The sequence below is a fragment of the Podarcis bocagei genome (genome assembly GCF_964188305.1).
Source record: "Podarcis bocagei genome assembly, chromosome: 3".
NCBI lineage: Eukaryota > Metazoa > Chordata > Lepidosauria > Squamata > Lacertidae > Podarcis > Podarcis bocagei.
In genome coordinates, this window is record NC_138127.1 from 7,735,403 (window position 1) to 7,757,438 (window position 22,036).

General features: G+C 41.4%; 1 protein-coding gene across 1 annotated transcript in view; it reads left to right on the plus strand.

Moving 5' to 3' along the window:
- The window catches only part of CSMD1 (CUB and Sushi multiple domains 1), a 998,673-nt gene that overhangs the window by 46,547 nt on the left and 930,090 nt on the right, over window positions 1–22,036 (plus strand). The window lies entirely within an intron of this gene.

Genomic DNA, 22,036 nt, shown 5'->3' on the forward strand with positions numbered 1-22,036 from the left:
TAGCATGTGATTGGTTTTATTCTGGTCTAATAAAATCTCACCTAGATTTTATTCTAGACTTTAATGGTGAGAGAGATTTTCTCACTAAGGCATAGATAATTTTTTCTTTACAGTCTGGTCAACTAAACAAGCTGTATGCATATAGTTGTTTATTCCAGACCTGTGAATTTGAATTTAGATGCAAAAAGTGAATTTTCAAGGGACATGGAAACTCATCTTCCTTGACAGGTAGAGCATTGCATCTTCCAACAACCCTAATATACTGAGGTTTTGGTGCCATTTTTAGGACATGTTTCTTCTTCACTACATGCTGAGACACCACACAGTGAACACAATTAGATCACAGTGCCTACCATGTTATCTGCAGATATTTCTTCCAACATGATCTCAGCCTTTTCTTTCCCCTGTGTGATAGTTCCATTCTACTACTTCCTATCCAACTACAGCTTATTTTGACTTGTACTCCTTGTGCACTTTCCTAGTTTTAATTTTGGGCATCAGCTGTTTTTCTTGCCCTTTCTGTGTCATGGCTGCACTTTTCCTGAGTTTTGCATCCTAAGTGTAGGACTAGAAGCAGGCAACAAGAAGAAACAGACTGAGATTCCTTCCACAGCTTTTCTTAGCTGAGTAGAAATGCAGACTGCAGTCTCTTTATTTTTAAAAGGCATATAAAATGGGCAAAGGAATTAGATACATTCTGTTGCTTTTTCTCCCCCCAGAGTAATTTTGCCATAAGAGCATAATGGGAGTGTGGGAAATATGAAAATGGCCATCTGTCATTATGAGAAATGTCAGGCACGGAAGCTAAAAATGTCTGGTTTACCAAGTGTTTTCTCCCCTTTCACAAAAAGAACTGATGTTCATAGCAGTCTCTTTGCCCAGCATTTCTGAGATTTCATATTTGATAGACTAGCTGCCTTCAGGGCTTGAAGAGTCTTTGTGTTAAGAATCCACCTGATAATAACATTTCACTGGGAATATAATAATTCTCTTTTGCTGGAGGCAGTTGGTAAGAAAACTTCCAAAGACAACTAAATAGAAGTCTCTTATTAGCTGGGATTTGTTCCTATTTCTTTCACTTTCTCTAACTTACTGCAGCAGCTAAAATGGACTGATGGATTTGTGTGCTGCTCAGGGAAACACATTTATTTCACCCTTCCCCTCTCTTAGCTAACACAGTAGCAGAAATAAAAGAGTTTTCTTTCCTTATATTTGAAAATGTAGACCTCGGTCCATAGTCCACAGATTTGTTAGTAAGTTCCACTGTTAATTTTTTTTTTTGTTTTTGTTTTTATATTTTTTGCTTCTGGGCTTGTTTGCTTTAGATTGGAGTCTTCTCTGCACCACCACCATCACTTTAAACTGAAATCAGTGGAATGTGCTTCCAAGAATGCTTAGGGTGTACTTTAATCCAGTAATATGTACGCAGCTTTTGATTTCAATCTTCCCTGTATATGTACCTTCTTATAGGTGAGCTTACACTGGCTGTGGCTATGTGGGTCTTCACTGTTTGGAAAGCTGTATGGAGGTGGGGATTTCACAGTGTAATCATGCAAGGGGTGTGAGTACAAGCAGGACCAGGTGAATCATTCAAACATAGAAGTCCCTGTGGTATATGTGGCGCCAGGTAACGGTTGTAATGAAATGACCATGCATGCATACTTGTTGGAACCAGCTGCGCTAAACAGTGCACAAAATTCCTTGGTGCGGTCTTCTTCTTTGGGAGTAATGCAATAAAAACAGCTATAAGCTACAACATCTACTAGTCATTAGGCTTTCCCCTATCACATCACTGCAAATATGTTATTGGGGATGGGCAGTTTGTGAGGCGTACAAGTTATGATTTTTCTAAGCCACCAGAGCATATTTCAAATAGGAGTGAGATTTCCCCACCTGATTGGGAAGGACACCAAATAAGAGTTCTTGCCAGGCGTTGGAGAGAGGGGTGGTAAGCTAGTGCTTGGCTAATCAGAGGAAGTAGTATGTTGCCCTATTTATGGACAAACCCATGTGCAGTGTGGGATTCACTAGTTATCCTGTTCATGGGCCTAAGTAGGAGTTGTTTAGATTCCCCAAAGTTTGGCCACTGGTGCACCTGTTTTTGCTTATTCCAGATGGCTGTTTTAATTCTCAGCATGTATTTTGTGGTGTGTGTGTGTGTGTGTGTGTGTGTGTGTGTGTAACTGATTGGCTATACCTTTTACAGGTGTTATGGTCATGTAGTGGAGGCTGTGGGGTGATATTAATATTTACACTTGGTGAGTACTCAAAGGCACCCTTTGGATGAAAGTTGTTTAGTTGATCCGCCTCACATTGAAAGGTCTCACAATGCAAATGTGTCCATGGAACACTATTGGATCCCAGAGGCTGCCTCTTCACTCTTCCAGACACCAACCAGCAGCTGGGGTGGGGTGTTCAAACAATTTTCCCCTCAACTCACTTGTATGGTGACTTGGTGATGAAAGGCTCACATCAGTCAATGGCATGTGCTGGGCTTTGAGCCAAGGTAGTCTCATCCTGTGGAGCAGAGACAGAAGTAAGTTTCCCTGCTATGCCTTCATGACAGATATATAGTAAGTTAGACCTTTTTACACCATACCTTTGTCTTGTCATTCTGGGTGTGAGGATAATAGGAAAAAAAAAACTGCAGTTAGCCATGCCTCCATCTCTCTGACTGTCTGTCCCTCTTTAAACAGTTGGTGCAAATATTAATCATGGAATAAAGTTCAGCTCCCATGGGAATGGACTATTTCAGCTAAGCATATGGGGAAGCCACATTTTAATGTATACAGTGGTACCTTGGTTTTAGAACAGCTTAGTTTATGAACAACTTGGATTAAGAACGCTTCAAACCTGGAAGTGGGTGTTATGGTTTGTGAACTTTGCTTTGGAAGCAGAAAATGTTCCGCTTCCTGTTGAGTGTGTTCCATTTGTACATTGAGTTCCCCACTGCTATGGGAAAGCAAACCTTGGTTTAAGAATGCTTTGATTTAAGAACAGAATTCCGGAACCGATAAAGTTCATAAACCTAGGTACCACTGTATATCCTCCCTCTCCTCATATTGAAACCTCTAGCCTAGCATTCCTGATATGATATTCCACTATTGTGACTCTCAACAAAGTGAACCCATGTGAATATATGAGATGGTAGAGGATAACATATTCTGAATTGCCTTGAAAATCTCCATACAGCAACCCAGAAGGTTGGTGCAACAGCTCTGTTTATTATGACAAGTACCAGCTGTTGCTTGTGACTCTGGAGCTTCATAGAGTTATCACAATCCCTGCCAGAAAGGATGCCAGCTGTTTTTGTCTACACATGTGTGCTAAGCAGGGGCAGATAGAAGTAGTACAAGCAACAGAAAAATAGTTCTGGATGCTGAGCAGTTGAGCTCTACAGAGCAAAGCCTTCTCCAAGGGGTCATCTTCATGCTGTAGCTGTTCAGACAGACCTGTAGGTATTGCTACTACCAGAGTTAACTTTGAGGTTAATGAAGCTCCCTCCCATTTGATAACATTTCCTAACACTTTGCAGGCTTTCCATCCCCTTGTGAATTTTATCCCAGGTGTTTCTTCACTGTTTTCACTGTGTTCCATAAGGCTTATTCATAGAAAGCATGCATCTAAAGGCCCCACCTAAGTATTATTAATTAATTAAAATGCAGAATAAAACCACAAAAGACATAATAAAAACAATAGCAAAACAAAACAATAAGCCCCAAAACATATTTTAAAGGACACGGACTGTTAATCAGCCAAAGGTCTGTTTGAAGAGGAACGTTCTTGCCTGACATCTAAAGATATATAAAGAAGGCATGAGACAAACCTCCCTTGGGAGAGCAATCCACAAATAAGGAGCATCTGCAGAAAAGTTCTCGTGTTGCCAGCCTCTCATGGAGGAGGCACATGGAGAAGAGCTTCAGATGATGATCACAGAGTCTGGGTCAATTTATATGGGCCTTATCATTATTCTTAATGGGCCTTAAATCGGGATAAGTTTCATTCTTTTCCATGGGTCTTAGTTATGACTAGCTTTAGCTTAATCAAACCCCAGGGAGGGTATTCTTAAGGAATAGTGGTATTTGAGGGCAATAATGGCTACATTTCCCCTCAGTTTCATTGCTTTCCAGCATTAACTTCTCACGCCATATGTCTGCACTTTATAATGTTTTCCGTATGATTTAATGCATTGCACAACAAAGCTGAGCAATTTCTTAGTTCCTGTAGCCATGCCATTACACCAGAATTTATGCACCTTTTATATTTTTCTCCTGCATTTTTCAGGAATGGAATTTACAGGGAATACCATTCTTAAAATGCCGTTATCATTGTTTGACGTACTCAGCAGTCAGTGCACACAGCCGTGAGAATTTACCCTCAAAGAGCTTTGGCTATTGTAGGAACTGCGGGAATGGCACCTGAGTAGCTTTTACTGTTGTTCTAATAATACAGTCTAATTTATAAGCCACATGGTATATTTGAACTGACACTGCCAGTATTTTATTTCTACTGTCATTTCCTCCTAGTCCTTGCCAATTTCTTCCTCTCCCCCATTCAAGTGTTCTGTGTGGCATTACAGTTGTTTAGTGCTCAAATACTGATAATTCGGCAATGGCCCTCGGCTGAAGATCATGATACACAGAGTTGTCATCAGTAAATAAAAAGATCATCTGACTTTCTTAATGCCACAATCCTTGTTTTTCTAGTTTTGGTATTTTTAACGGGAGTATGTTTAAGATCTACCATGGGCAGACTCTGGATGGTATTTCAAGCAAGTTTGATGCATCTGTTCATCTCATGTGTTGTGTATCCCAGATTCCCAGGCTTCAATTGCAAACAGGAGACATTCTGAAAAGTTTTATCACTTGTGTTTATGAACACCTTGATCTTTCTATTTGTTTTAACTAGAGTGTATGTATGTCGTATGTAAATGTGTGTGCCACATTGGTACATTTGGCAGCAATGATACACGATCCCACAAGGATACACAATCCTTTCTGGACTTCAGCTGTGACTCAGCTTTGCTATATTTGTTCTGTGTTCTTCCCCAAAGCATTGTGATTTGAAAGCACCTGGGAAAGTCGTTCCCTGATTGGAAGTTAGAGCTGTGTCAGCCACAAAATCAGTCCTATCTCTCCTGCTTGACATTTTCCTTTTATGGAAAGTTTGGAGGGAAATGTGTTGATGTTAAACTGACTGACTCCCCCCTCTGAATCTTCAAAGCTGATTCAAAGCTTTGGGGGCTGACCAATTACCTTCAGACAAGGTCTACTCAATTTGGGTTTTATCCAAAATGAAGGCATGCTCCTATTGCTAGCCCACCTGCTTCCATGGCCGATTTGTGTTTGCCTTCTCCCTAAAAAAAGGTTTTCGACATGTTTGCTACTCTGCTTGCCGAAAGGACATCCTTATTTTTTTAGGATAAAAGATACTGCAAGCACAGCTGGGCTCATACAAAGAAAATACTTTGCATTAAGGAAAAGGTGGTGTGCAGACATTGGAGCAGAGCTGGATTACCAAATAGGCAGTGTAGGCATCGCTCTATGGGCCCCATACCATTTAGGAGTCCAGCGACAATGGATCAGAATAAATACTGTTTGTTATGTGTAATGTTGTTGTTTAGTCATTTAGTCGTGTCCAACTCTTCGTGACCCCATGGACCAGAGCACGCCAGGCACTCCTGTCTTCCACTGCCTCCCGCAGTTTGGTCAGACTCATGTTTGTAGCTTCGAGAACACTGTCCAACCATCTCGTCCTCTGTCATCCCCTTCTTCTTGGGCCCTCAATCTTTCCCAACATCAAGGTCTTTTCCAGGGAGTCTTCTCTTCTCATGAGGTGGCCAAAGTATTGGAGCCTCAGCTTCACGATCTGTCCTTCCAGTGAGCACTCAGGGCTGATTTCCTTAAGAATGGATACGTTTGATCTTCTTGCAGTCCATGGGACTCTCAAGAGTCTCCTCCAGCACCATAATTCAAAAGCATCAATTCTTCGGCGATCTTCGGTGGTTATGTGTAATAAAATGGGTTTATTAAAATTGTTGCTTATTAAAATCAAAAATGTAATTAGGAGATAATTTGTGAGGAGCCCCCTGAAATTTCGACCACCTAGGGACCTCCACATAGTTTAATCTAGCACTGCATTGGAGCTTTCCAAAGAAACCTTTCTCTTCTTATTAAAGCAACCTGTCTGTTATGCATTTACAGTAGCTACATTTGACTGGTACAATGTGAATTATTTTGCATTAGTGCAGCTACCGTGGTAGCCTTCAAGACCAAGTAGGAATTTTGGGCCAGCCAGCTATTTGGCCTGCTAGGCTGGTCTTTTTGACTACTCCACTACTGCATGGAATGGGATGATGGTTTGTTAAATCGGTTAATTGGTTTAATCAGTTTAACTGGTCACTTTGGCAAGTAGGTGTGGGAAGGGAAACAGGAAGGTCAGCTTGGTGACTGCCTTGGGGACGATGGGTAGATCACAAGGCCTGAAGCTCAGGATTTTAGGGCATGGAAGCAGGATGCCAAGGGGACAGCTTGCCTCATCCATTTGGAGTGTTAGGACCCCAAGGGAGGGGAGGGATGTAGGAAGGCCTCTCTACTCACTTTCAGGGCATGGCTGGGGTTGGGGACAGAAGGAATTGCCTCCACTTATCCTGGCAGTGGCTTGTTGCTCTTACAGCTACAGGCTTTTGCCTGATTGTTGGTTGCTTAGCTCCTGCTGCAGGTTCTGCTTATGGTTGAATTTTATTAAGTTGTCCATGGTACAACACAGTTACTTTATCAGCGTTTTTGTTTCATCTCTCAGCCCCAAAGGTCCGGCAAAGTTTAAAATGAGCTAAATGGCACCCAGGTATATGAGAATGAGAATTATAGGCATTTGCAGAACCTTATTGGCTAAGGATGCCAGTAGTACAAGAACACTACTGGAGCACCCAGGCTATAATGTGGTTACAGGTTTAATTTTAATTAAGCCAGAAGACTTGATGTGCAGGTTGTGATGGTTACTCTTCTTAAAGGGAAGGAAACTAGAGCCCTATTTAGGCACTGAGTCTGAAGTGGGAACTGCAAGAAGGAAAAAATACTTTGCTAGATAGTAAAGAGAAAAAATAAGCTGACCTGATTACTTTTTAACTGAGGGATTCATTTGGCTGAAAAGGCAAACTTGAAAAATGTTTAAATTTTTTCTTCCAATCTCTCCTTGTGCACTGTATTGTCTCAGAAAAATGAAAAAAGCTTTGGCTTTATATATCTTTGGATATGATAGCAGAGGAGAAGCGGAGTTCAGAATGTTACAGGGGAAAAGCATCACAGATATGGCTACCCATTCTTATTACTTATCTGTGGCATCAGTGTTGCTGTGCTCAAGTGATGTCATGTGTTCATAAAACCTGCTGTAACTAGACAGTTAACTGGTTTACAGCTCCAGTCACTCAACAGGGTGGTACAAACCATCCATAGCATGGTAAAAACCATAGTCTACCCTAAATGTCAAATCTTCAGCAGGCATATTGATTTAAATTTAGATGCTCCCCATTTGGATCATGTCATTACGTTGCAGTAGTGGGAGATATCATATTGAATTGTATTTCCAAATCTGTAGCTTTATTTACTGTGGAAAACTAGGCAGCATCTCACCATTCACATGCTGTAGATGGGGTAATGCATTTTAAACAAGTTGTGGGGCTTGCTCTGTAATTAGTCAACAATGGTTTGCAAGAGACCACCACTCATAACTATATAATTTGTTCTTAAAGCTAATGGAAGCTACTTCATGCAACTCATTTCAGAAGCAGTTATTTTTCATGAAATACTATCTTATTGAATGGTGCCTTTTAAAATATTTTTAACTTGTAACTTGAACTATAATTTGTTTTGTTTTTACTTGAATCTTTTGGAGAAGTCCTTAAAAATAGCTGTAGCCACTGAATCAACACACACATATTTAACATTTATCCACAACTCCCTTGCTAACTCAAAACCAAAAGTCATTTCTGATTCCTTTCCTAAAGGAAATACATTTTGTTCTGGTTAACAGTGTTCAAGTATTGACTGCTCCTTGAGATATATTTCCCCTACTATCAATTTGTTTGTTTGTTTTATATCCCACCCTTCCTCCCACACAAATTATAAAGATTAAAACATATAAACCTGATTCCAATGCAAATGCATACGTAGAAAGATGTCTACTTAGTAGGTTTGTTGGAAAGTAGGAAGGTACCATAGGTTCTGAAAGGACAACAAGTAACTGAGACACATTTAATAGAAGCACCATAACAATGTTAAAATAATGATTTTTTAAAAAGTAATCATCAATATCCATCACACAGGGCTGTTCATAATAGAAGGCTCTACTGGGTGGACAACAGCTCAGAGGCTGCTCTGCCTGGGCTTTCAATTCACCCCACCCCAGGCTGCCCCATGGAAAGGAATCCAGGAGAGAAGGGGAGGCAGGCAAATAACACCTGTTATTTTTCAACAATATACAGTTGAATATTCTTCTTACAGTACTTCAATTTATCATTGTTTCAAGGAACACTATTTCCTGAAGCAGTATGAGATAGTGATAATAACTTCTCCTCTATGGGGTACAATGCAGATTTTAAAACTATCAGTGGTGGTTATGCAAAACTTATAATTTGGCAATGCTAGCAGTTGGTTAATGGACATCTATATGGTGTACTTTTAATTTCCAATTGCAGAATTGTATTTAAGTTCTCATTAGACAGTTCCCTTGAGCACCCATTATTTAATGCTTAAATAAAATTGATTTGGAATGAAAGTGCATATATTTCAACCAAAGCTAATCAATTCACTTTGCCCATTGCTTCTGTTATGAGTTCAAAATATATTTGTTTCATCTGGACACTTATACATTTTCTCCCTAGCAATTTTATTTTTTGTTCAATGTAGGTGATATGAATCCTAAGCTTATGAGATGCATTTTAAAATCAAAACCATCTAATAATTATATGGTGTGTTAAATGGAAAATGGAAAAAAGGTGATCACAAAGTAGAGGTTATAGCTCCTCTAGACAAATTGGACAAGATACAGAAGAACAGCACGAAAGAACAGGGAGCATATAGAGGTTAAGGTAAAGGTAAAGGTACCCTTGCCCATACGGGCCAGTCGTGTCCGACTCTAGGGTTGCGTGCTCATCTTGATCTAGAGGCCGTGAGCCGGCGCTGTCCGAAGACACTTCCGGGTCACGTGGCCAGCGTGACGAAGCTGCAGCTGGCGAGCCAGCACCAGCGCAGCACACAGAAACTCCGTTTACCTTCCTGCTTAAAGCAGTACCTATTTATCTACTTGCACTTAAGAGTGCTTTCGAACTACTAGGTGGCAGGAGCTGGGACCAAACGACAGGAGCTCACCCCGCCGCGGGGATTCGAACCGCTGACCATACGATCAGCAAGTCCTAGGCACTGAGGTTTTACCCACAGCGCCACCCGCGTCCCATATAGAGGTTACCATGCTGCAAAAAGTTAAACTAGGTGTCAATTCATGGGATCAGTTTATGATCATTGGGATGATCAAGTGATCAAAACTGTGGACTTAAATCTGCAAAATGGGAATAGTAGTGAGTGAACTTCTTCCTCCCTCTCTCTCTTAAAATGTGCTATTTACATTTAATTGTTTCTATTTAACTGCTGCTATTATTATTTGTTTATTTAAAATGTAGTAAATTCGGGCCCATTCCACTTTCCTCACTTCTGGCATCCCACCGACCACTACTCAGAAAAAGTGTAGAGTATTGCAGCCTAAAATATATTACGTCCACCTTCATCCTACGTTGCATCCCACTGAACAAGTTGTTTGGATCCTGGTTCTGTAGTTCAGGAAAGTAATCCTGTGCACACTTACCTAGGAACAAATCCTATTGAATCCAGTGGGTCTTAACAACAGTGAAAATAGGCAAAACAGTGGGACTGCACTGCAAGTGCGCATGTATGGGACATATTCAACAAATGCACATGGTTCCTAGTTGCATGTTTTCTGTTTCTGTTTGTACATTATGGCATATCATATAATAATTCCTATTTCTGTACACACACACACACACACACACATGTTTGCCACAATATTTTTTTATTATGTTATAAAAATTGAAACCACAGTCCCTACCGAATTTAGTTCTTTCAGTTGAGATTCCTGTAATTGTATTTATTATTTAATAAGACCTTACCAATTTGTAATAATTTCAGACTGCGAATACCAAAAGGAGTGGAGAAATCAAATTAGGCTCATTATTGGACTTCCAATAAAGTAAAATAATGTGTTTGAAGAGACATCTCCTAAATCTTTGTACAGCATGTACTTGAAGCTTTCTTTCCTTCTTTCTTTTTTTCTTTTAAAAAACCACAATAAATAGGTTGTAGGCTGTGTTAGAGATACCATATGGAAAGCATTAATTCAGTGGGAAATTATAAACTGTAAATTGGACGTGTGACTTGTGAGTCATAATGAACAACAAAGCACCAAAGAGATTAGCTAAACCTTAGCATGTGCATGTTGCCTATTACTCAGCTTTTAGTTTTAGTTTTCTTTAGAACAGGCATAGTCAGAAATTGTTCTTCTTTTTGGTATTATGTATGAAACAGTATGCGAAGGTTATATAATGATGTTGTTGATTATCGTTCAGAAATATGAGCAGAGTAGTATACCCCACCCAATTATAGATAGACTCTCTTGGGTTAGGAAGTTAATAGTTTTATTTGTTTATGACTCTACGGAGTAATGATTTTTTAACCAGTTGATCTGCATCTTTGCAGTGAGGCACAACATGGAGAAATGCTAAATTGAATAGTCTGTTGGCAGCTATTTCAGTCTGGAGAAAATCTGAACTGAGAAAATTTGGTGACAATGCAAGGTGATGCAGAGAAGTTAATTTAATTGTACAACATGGGGAGAGCTCATTGCACTCGAAGAGAATGTACAATGAAACGATTTTGGAAAAAAATCAGTATTTTAATACATCAAGATAGCATATTAATTCCTGATTAGTGTGTTCCCATTGCAACATGGTTGAAACTTGATGCTTCTATTCTAAAATGACTGACCACAGGATACTGCATTTGTTCTCTAACTAGAAAAAAGCAACATATTAAATTTCTTGATGTAGAACATATGAAGGTAAAGGTTTAATGATTCTCTAATGTAAAGAAGAATTGAAAAATATATAGCTTAGAATCTTTATGCAGACCCACACTCTACCAAGATTCCATGACCAAGCCTCAAATACAAGACAGGGAAACAGAGAAAAATATGAATGTGTGAATTGAATTATGAATAAAGCACACCACAAACTTCTTGTTTTCTTATTTTCTCATGGGCCCATAACTGATTAATTCAGTTATTTTTTATTTTTTTGAAATTTCTTGAAGAGAAATTAGTTTGAAGGTGATGGATGAATCAGTATATTTCTGGTGTGTGTGTCACTTTTGCTCGTACTTACTGTTCTGTTGTATTTACACATTAACACACACACACACATGTATATGTATATCACATTTAAATGCTTGTTCAAATATATTCTAACACATTTATATATATATATATATATATATATATATATATATATATATATATGCAGGTTTTGGTGTCTTCGGGTGTCTTCCCGTGTAAGAGTTGGGGTGTCTAGGCGACGTTTCGACGAGGTCTCACTCGTCATCTTCAGGCTGGTGCTTTCGGCTTCTTGTTACTGGAACAGAGCAGGATCTCAGTGTTTGAGTTCCTATAAATACTGTTGAGGGGGTGTGGTGTATAGCCTCCAACGTTCTGGGCAGAGAGGAAGTTCCCAGGTTAGTGTGTCTTTTCTTCTTCCTCTCTGCCCAGAACGTTGGAGGCTATACACCACACCCCCTCAACAGTATTTATAGGAACTCAAACACTGAGATCCTGCTCTGTTCCAGTAACAAGAAGCCGAAAGCACCAGCCTGAAGATGACGAGTGAGACCTCGTCGAAACGTCGCCTAGACACCCCAACTCTTACACGGGAAGACACCCGAAGACACCAAAACCTGCATTCCTGTACCCGTGAAAATCTACGAAAGCATATATATATATATATATATATATTATAAAAGACATTGATACATTTACACTGGTACCTCAGGTTAAGAACTTAATTTGTTCTGGGGGTCTGTTCTTAACCCGAAACTGTTCTTAACCTGAGGTACCACTTTAGCTAATTGGGCCTGCTGCACATCCGCCGCACGATTTCTGTTCTCATCCTGAAGCAAAGTTCTTAACCCGAGGTACTATTTCTGGGTTAGCAGAGTCTGTAACCTGAAGCGTCTGTAACCTGAAGCATCTGTAACCCTAGGTACCACTGTATTTATTTTTTCTACCAAGAGCTATGCCAAAGCAAACTGCAGTGTGAAAACTATGTTCTATGTTCTGACCATGCATTAGTCCAGCAGTTGATATGAAGCTAGATCAGATTAGGGTGGGACAATGCATGGTTGAAGTGGCTTGGAGATCTCCCCACTACTATTTTCACCTATCAGTAGTGGCCACCAAAGCAGGATCCCAATGCAAAGATCACTGTAAGTAACTAAGGAAAAGATATAAGGCATCAGTGAGGTCAGCGTGGCTCGGGCATCTCCCCCTCTCAGTTACCGGGAGCAACCTCCACATTAGGCAGCCAAGTAAGCAACACCATCCCACTCTGTCCTGCTTGCCACTACTGCTGACCCCCATTTATTGGCAGTGTATTTTCCCTGTCACCCTTTGCTTTTTGATTCCTTTTAAAAACCTTTATTGAATTTATATCCATGCCTGTTGACAATATGCATGTCCTAAGGTAATATATTTTGCCTGCCTTCCTGTTGGGTATGTAGGATGTGAACTTTATGAAACATCGAGTGGAAAACCATAAATCAAATCCTGTTCCTAAGGGATGGTTCTTCAGTTATTAATACACATTAGCAAAATGCCCAGTTCAAATGGTAAAATAAAATACTTGGAACTTCCTCCAATGGTTAAAATGTAGCGTGCTTGCCTCTGGTATAATATTGTGACAGGCTTTATATTACTTTTTTAAGAAGCATGGGCTACTTGTTGCTTCAGGTTACACTAAAAAAAATATCATGCTCAGAATGAGTTTACCATTCTTTCTCAATTTATGTACATTTGAAAAAGCTACAATAGTCAAATGCTATGTCCAAAATGAAAACTGCTGGGTGCCTGCTTCTTTACTTAGTCTTGGGTATCTCCAGCAAAGCTACTGAATCAACCTTTTGTTTACTTAATTATTGCCAGACTTAACTTGGAATAGCTCATCGCTGTGGACTTCTAGCAGCTGAGCTTCAAACTATGTTATTGTCGGTCCTTTTCAAGATACATTCTGCAACAAACTATAGCCTACCCTTTAAAAAGTAACACGGGATGTAGCTTAATATCAGCAGACATGAACTTTAAACAATTACACAGAACAGTATATGATACAGATCTGTGTGAGAAGGAGAAAGTGTGTTTATGATCCAAGTGCATTATCAAGACTCAAGGGCACTTGGATCCTTGTATATTTCATGATAAGCTTTTATAAGAGGGCCACTTGACTGTTCTGAAACCCATCCCTTATAAGTGAAGTAGGGATTATAAAATGATAATCCAAGTGCTTAAGAAGGTCATCCACAAACAATTTTGGGGCACAACTGTTCAGATTGAAAATCCTTTTTGTCTTTTTTTTTTGGGGGGGGGGGAGGAAATGGTATCTTCAAAACTGCAGAAGCTAGGAGAGGTATCTTATTTTAAAACTGCCTCTGAAAAAAGCTCCACTTTGGAACATGGTGCTCAAGCGGGACAAAATTCAAAGTCTGCAGTGAAACAAATACCACGCATGAAATTTCTAAATAAGCAGTGTGTGTATAGTGTAATGGGTGTCTGTGAGTCAGTCTGTCCCTTCCCTAACCTGCTTCACAAGGTTGTTGCAGGGATACATTTGTCGGCATCACTATAGTAAATATTATAAATATTTTAGTTGCTAAGGATAGAGCAGGATAAAGTTATGGAAAGTGAAACATGAGGAATAGTGTGGCATCATTGTGTTCCTTACGTTCATAAAATATAAAGTATAAAAAATAATGAACTGTCCAGTTTTCAGTAACTCGACAAGCTGATGTACTGTGTGTCCTTAACGTGTCAAGGAGGGATCTGAATGGAGATCAAGATGCTCCAAGGGCAGGTCTGGCATCTAGGGTTGACATTGTTGGGCATCTACTAAAGGCCCATACACCAGCTGGGGTCCCACAGATAAGCGCTCCCTAAACCTGCTCCCTGGAAAATAGAAGGGGAAGAAATGGAGGCAGTGAGAGATTTTACTTTCTTGGGCTCCATGATCACTGCAGATGGTGACAGCAGCCACGAAATTAAAAGATGCCTGCTCCTTGGGAGAAAGGCGATGGCAAACCTAGACAGCATCTTAAAAAGCAGAGACATCACCTTACCAACAAAGGTCCGTATAGTTAAAGCCATAGTTTTCCCAGTAGTGATGTATGGAAGTGAGAGCTGGACCATAAAGAAGGCTGATCGCTGAAGAATTGATGCTTTTGAATTCTGGTGCTGGAGGAGACTCTTGAGAGTCCCATGGACTGCAAGAAGATCAAACGCATCCATTCTTAAGGAAATCAGCCCTGAGTGCTCACTGGAAGAACAGATCGTGAAGCTGAGGCTCCAATACTTTGGCCACCTCATGAGAAGAGAAGACTCCCCAGAAAAGACCCTGATGTTGGGAAAGATTGAGGGCATAAGAAGAAGGGGACAACAGAGGACGAGATGGTTAGACAGCGTTCTCTAAGCCAGTGCTTCCCAACCGGTGTTCCCCGGCACACTAGTGTGCCGTGAGACGTTGGCTGGTGTGCCGTGGGAGGGAGGCGGGCGAGTCGGGCGGTGAGAGGCGGCGGCAGCGAGGATCCGCGTCGAGCCGGGGGCGGCTCCGCGGTGGTGGTGCCGAGCGGCGGGGCAGCGCGTGCAAAAGGGAGGAGCGCGAGACAGCGGAGGAGGAGGAGGCCGGCATGTCCGGGCAGCAGCAGCAACAGCAGCAGCAGCAACTCCCGGCGACGGCTCCTCAAGCCCCGCCGCCGCCCCCTCCTCCGCCCGCTATCGCCGCCACCACCACAACAGCCGCCGCCGCCACAGTTGCCGCCGTCCCTCAGTCCCTCGCTCTGCTGCCTCCTCCCACCCCCAAAGCTTGGAGGTTCCCCAGCAAGGGGGAGGGAAAAAACTTTCACTTTCGTGCGTCCCTCCCGGCGTGATGCTGCGCGCTGACGTCACGGGGCTGTAATGGTGGTGTGCCGCGAGATTTTTTTCATTAAACAGGTGTGCCGTTACCCAAAAAAGGTAGGGAAACACTGCTCTAAGCTACAAACATGAGTCTGACCAAACTGCGGGAGGCAGTGGAAGACAGGCGTGCCTGGCGTGCTCTGGTCAATGGGGTCACGAAGAGTCGGTCACGACTAAACGACTAAACAACAAAAAACCTGCTCTTCCTCTTCACTGTTGCAACCTGGCTTTTACACTTGCCTTTCACTCTGAACCAAACAATAGCGGTGTTGAGATAGAGGAGCAGTAGATGCCAATGTCTGTTTGTCCATTGGCTCTCTGCCTGGCAAGCAGCAGGTGCTGCAGTTATGAGGAAAAGGAGCAGCAACAACAGGTAGGGCCCATAGAAGGAGACTTGCCCATTGGCCTTCTAAAGTGTGCAGGTGGCACTGAGCTAAAAAATATATAAATCTCACTAAACTAAATTACTCACTATTTTTTACTCCACCACTGTCCAGTGTCTCACAACAGAAGTTGCTGGAAATCTTCTACCACTTGTGAAACATATATATGAGTGAAATGTCTGGAAGGAGCTTTTAATCAGAGCTTGAAATGCTTGTGATCCCCCCCCCAGTGAAGAATGTCATACTGTGAAGCTTTTACCACCTTGAGATAACAAAAATGAAAGTCTTTATAAAACTGTCACCTTTTTGTGCGTCAAACACCCCATTTTATAATTAATTTGAGCCTTGCTTTCACTCCACAAGTTGAGAAAGCAATAAAAAATTGTCACTGAGATATCCTTTCTTTTCTGGAAAATGTGTTCTTGCTAGGTTTTTTAAAAATTTGTTCTGCTGGAGTGAATAGTAAAACTTCCATTGTCACCAAATGAGACAAATTTCAAGCTACATGGTCTTCTGTATTTTAATGCATAATTTCCCATTCATATCTCAGAGGTTTTTTTATTTTATTTTAGCCATTCTCCTTCCCTTGATGTACAGGAACTTTAAATTAAGTAGAACATATAGCATGGTTAACATAATTCTTAAAACCTTTTTCTCTGCTGAGCTTTTGCACCAGCCGAAATAGTTGATAGACTGCAGTGCGATAAGGCTGTGAAAATCCATAAAAATAAAACTGTTTTTTAACCATGATCCTTAATCACATTTTTCTATTTACAATTCTCAATTCCTCTGGGGACCCTGTTGCGATTCTGACATCCTAAAACCCATCTCTGGCTATAATGTGTGCTGAATGGCATTGTTAAAGGAAACAGGAACAGGGAGCCTGTTTCAGACCAAAGGCTGCATTTCCTTCTAATCAACCTTCTAGGGGCGCATATTCCAGTGGTGGACAGGGCCAGAAAGAAAGAGTAATAAGTGCTAGTGTTACCTTTTTACAGCAGGCTAGCTTCTACACATACTCAAACTGCTCTACCCATTCAGACAAGCAAGAGGGTTTTTATCAGAGTTCTAGGATTTATTCTAGCCAGGTTAAAAAAAAAATACTCCAGGAAGGTCAAAGCAGAGCCAGTGAGAGGTGTTGCCTGTGGAGAGTTCTGAAGGTAGTAGCATAGCACAGTGCAGGGCACAGGGGCAGTTGCCTCGATCGTAAAATTGTTAGGGGTGCAAAATTTCAACACATGGTGCTGCCTCAATACAGCTGCATGCTTCAATCACTGGGTTCCATTGAAAACGGCTTCTCCATGAGAACCAGGAAGTGACCTCTCTGAACAACAGAATGACTCTTTTTTTCTTATCTCCGCAGCTGCAATTTCCTGGGCAGTTGAATGTGCATGCATGCTCAGTCTGTTTCCCTCGCTCCCCATCCTCCGCACGGCCCTAGGCTCTGGCAACCCCATAACTATGCCACTGTCTGAAGGGCCAGGTAAAGAGGCATGGAGGATTATGTTCAGCCCCTGGGTTCGAGGTTCTCCGCCACAATTGTTGATTATGGCCAGGGTACAACGTTTTCATGAAAGAATAAAAAATCAGGTGAACCTAGAACTAAGGTGGAAAGCTGAAGTGTGAGGATCCGGTTGGAAGACAAAAGAAAAAAGCAAAAAAAGCAGGTGAGACACCATAAACAAATATTATGTTAAATTATGGTATAAATCCAGTTTAGAACTTTTCCGTGAACAAACCTATAGCATATGTCTTGGGGGTGTGAGGGAAGGTTTTATAACAAACCTAAAATTAGAAGATAAAGTGGCCTGTTATAACAGCAGTAGGAAAAAAAGTGCTGCAGAGAATGGAGATCAAAATGAATGTGTGACATGCAAAGGTGGTTGTGAAAGATGAGTTCTCCTGCCACACAAAAACAGCAAGGAGTCATGCAGCTTCTTCATGACTAACAAATTTTTTGTATAACCCAAGTATTTATAAGCTACAGCCCACTTTATCAGGTACATGAAAGTGCTGCCCTGGCTTGTGGATTTGTGTATTTATGTGCATGTACCAATATCACATTCCTGCCAACCTAGCAGTTCGAAAGTGCATCAAAGTGCAAGTAGATAAATAGGTACCACTCCAGCAGGAAGGTAAACGGCATTTCTGTGCGCTGCTCTGGTTCGCCAGAAGCAGCTTAGTTATAACCACATGACCCGGAAGCTGTATGCCGGCTCCCTTGGCCAATAAAGCAAGATGAGCGCCACAACCCCAGAGTCGATCACGACTGGACCTAATGGTCAGGGGTCCCTTTACCTTTATCTTAAAAATATCACATACCTGCATAGGTTGGGTGGGTGGGGAATAGTAAACAGTGAGGTCAGAAGGAAACAAAATGCAGAAAAGTAGAGGTAGTGCCAATTATATTATTAACAGTTGCTATTCATAAAAATAAACATAGTTGTTGATATTAACAGAGATATCTTTGTTATGCTAAATTAATTAACATAGTCATACGAAACAAATTCATTGTCCTCATTTAATCCACACAAGGTAGTCTACCTTACTGAAACAATGACTCAGTCCAGATGCATATTTATATTAGAGTCTTTAAGTTTATAATCATTAGTAAATTTTGCTTGTCTTTACTTTCCGTTTAGGTCATAAACACTGGCAAAAATACTGTTAGCACACTGACATAAAATCAACAACCCTAAGTGGGAGATGGTACACAAAAATGTTTGCATTCCAAAGTGCTATTGATTTCAGCTCGACTTAAGAATGCCTCTCATTATTTGTCATCAATATAATTAAACACCCTTTTCTTTTTGAAAAGTAAAAAAAAACCAAAAACATTGCCACCAGCTAAGTAATACAACAGAATTCTTTTAAAAGTCCAATCCCCCCAAAATATATTTAGAGTAGGAAGGTCCCTTTAGAGCTGGGCTTTAATTAAAAAAAAACAAAACAAAATCTTTGATTTGTTTTTCTTAGAAACCAAAACATAATGCCATATGGTTATCAAATATTCTGCCTGCTTTGTTTTGTTTTTTCCAAAGCCTGCTAAACTTTTTACTATTTTGCTTCAGTGATTTTCAGATTTTGGGTTCTTTGGAAGCACTTGAGGGCATTTCAGTGAGAGTATTAGTATCGGTGGGGAAAATAACCTTGAATATTCTTTGCCCGGTGCAATTGATCTTCCCTTACAATGTGCAATTGTGGAGGAGTATCACTTCACAGATGATGAAGAGGCACAGCAGGCTTGGCCAGGGCTCTTTGACACTTTTGTGGCAGGCAAGTTAAAATGAAAGCAATACGTTGTAAATCAGAAGACCACTATCTTACACTACCCGCTATCCTTTAGGGAAGAGCTGTAGTTGAGTGGTAGAATACATAGAAAAAGACTCCTGCCTGAATCCCTTGACAGCAACTTCCATTAAGTTTCTACAATACTGAGCTAGAAGACAAATGCTCAGACATGGTACATGACAACTTCCTATTCCTACGTTCCTGTAGTATCCTAGAGTATTGTTCAGTAGCTCCAAGGTATTAATGTAGGTTACAAACTGAGCAAATGGTTTTCTGAGAACTGAGGGCCTGCCCAGGCACATGCTGTTTGCTAATGTGGAATATTCCAAGCAGCCCTGAAAATTTAGTCACATGAAAGAAATGACTCCTACCTCTAGTTCCAGTTGTATCCACTTTCTGTTGGTGGCTTGCATTAATGTTTTTCAGTCTCCATAGTCATGCAAGCAATGGCTTCAGGTGGGGCTTGCTTGCTACTTTCACTATATGGCTATATGCAGAGGTCCCAGCTTCTCAAGATGTTAGTGGGGGCCCCAATGCGACATCTTGACGCCATGCACATGACATCATGAGAAGCCAGGGGGCAGAGCCGAATGTCCATTGAGGGGGCCTGGCCCTCTGGAGCTGGCACCTATGGCAGTATGTTTCTCATGCCTCACAAGAAGGCAGCAAATATCTGAACTTACTTTAAATGAAGGAGTTCAAAGGGGGAATTTGTAACATTTCATCGAGAAAGAGTCATAGTTGTTTACTCATAATTAAGTCCCAATGAGCTCAACAGGACTTTATTGTCTGTATTCTCTTTAGACATTAAATACAGATGTCTGCATACCTGAAACACAAACCATAATCTTTTAAAGTGAACATATATGTGTGGTTGAAATTATAGTTTATGTGAATGAGAAAGACTCTCCTCCCTGGAAGAGAGGGGAGTGGTTGTGGGCAGGAGACCGAGCCCCGCCCCTGGTAGGGGGCATTAGCCCCCTCCCCTCCTACCTGGCTGGCGCCCACGCCCACCGGAGGTGGCCAACCAGGTGCCTCCGGGGGGCGTGTGTAGCAGCTTAATGCTGTGGTGCCAGCTCCACCTCCTCCTCATTTGTCGTCGTCCCTCAGCGAGTCGGGTGGCGGTTAAAGACTCTCCTCCCTGGAAGAGAGGGGAGTGGTTGTGGGCGGGAGACCGAGCCCTGCCCCTGGTAGGGGGCATTAGCCCCCTCCCCTCCTACCTGGCTGGCGCCCACGCCCACCGGAGGTGGCCAACCAGGTGCCTCCGGGGGGCGTGTGTAGCAGCTTAATGCTGTGGTGCCAGCTCCACCTCCTCCTCATTTGTCGTCGTCCCTCAGCGAGTCACCCACCCTCCACTCCCATTTAGCTCAGGGTATAGGTTTTTGGCCTTGCTATGGACCTTAGGTTGGTCGCCCTGGTTGGCTGGGGGGCCTGGTAGGAATTTTTCCATTTGGCATTAGGCCTTTTGGTTTTTTCGCCTACCTCGTAGCAATCGTCACAACTTTTGTGGTATTGGTGGGTAGGTTAGGCATTGGATTCATGTGTTGTGCTGTGTCAAGGGCTAGGTGTGGCCATCGCCTATGCTATCTACCGTGGGTTATTCCGTTAAAGGAATCTGGCGGTCGTGTATTCCGTCCGATGCCTGCTTGGCGGGAGGCCATGGCACGACCCTCGGTGACATCAGGGGGTGAGCCTATAGTTGGATGAGCATCAACAGGCTCCACCTACTGTTGAATAAACCCATCACCTATAGTCATCCAATGCCTAAGCCAATACCTTTTCACTGCTGTAATCAATAAAGTTGTGGCCTTTTCTTGCCCATTAACCTTATATCATGTGTCCTTGTGTATTTATTTCACATAGCGGGGTCGGGCCCTCGATCCACAATTTGAAAGTGAGACTATTTAAACAAGAAATAATCAACACGGTTGTAGTTCTTGAAAACAACAGTATGGTGTACTTTATTAAAGATTCCATGCTTTTCAAAATCAATGTTGAACATTGAATACTGCAGATACCAAACATAAAAATATATATATTTTTAGTCATCAACTGTTGGGTATTATGATGTCATAGTAGTCTTGATTATTCAACCACAGGATGATGACTGCAATGGGAGAACGATGTGATCTTGTTAGGTAACTAAGTGTTATAAAACCAACAAATGCTTAAAGGAGTTTTCTATAAGTGTTCTATATAAATAGTGAACTGCATGTTATTACCCAGCAGGGGAACATAACTCAAACACCACTTTTATTCCCTGGCTTGTCATCACTGTGATCCAAATGAAAGCTGTTGTATTTTTGTCCCCCATATCATGATCATTTTGTCTTTACGAAATTGCATAGGCAGTATTTTGCTGTATTTGGATGGCATTTTACACCCAGTTCATGCAGTGTTATCCTAATGAAGTTCTTAATCAAAGGTGACAGAAATGTCAACCAAAGCAAGAAAAGCCAGTTAGGGAAACAAATGTTTTGTCTTTTGAAATCAGCTAAAACAAAACATAACCTCTCCTGCAGCTAAAATTGAACTTGTGTTAACTCATCAAACGTTAACATGCTGAAATATTTCTTCTGTTTCTTTCTTGGAACCAACATATGAATACTGGTCTGCATTTCAAACATATTGTAATTTTTCTTTTTGAAGTGTTAAAATACTGTAATGGGGAAAGAGAGGGAACAAAACTCAAACCTTTTTCATTTGTTTGCTTCCCCCGCTCCCCTTCTCTTAGGCTCCAAACCCAAAATTTCCACCTTATTTCTAAAAGAAAATATTTGGGAGGACTGGTTTAGACCATCATCAAATTCTCTTCCTGTTGGGCAGTAGATGGTGCTATTTGAGTGGTGAAGGCTCTACTCAACGAGACAGCCCAGTCGAATGCAGACCAAATCATTTTGCTACTTTGATACTGCTACCTTTTCCCCACCCATACTCTCCAACTTATCTCTTCTTGTTTGGAAATCTGTCCATTGGAAGACTTACCCTACAACAGTGTCACTGGTTATGGAACAGTCATGGAAAATTAAGGCCCTTGAAAGAAACCAGTCTTACAACAAACATACAAGTGTCCCAAGATCTAT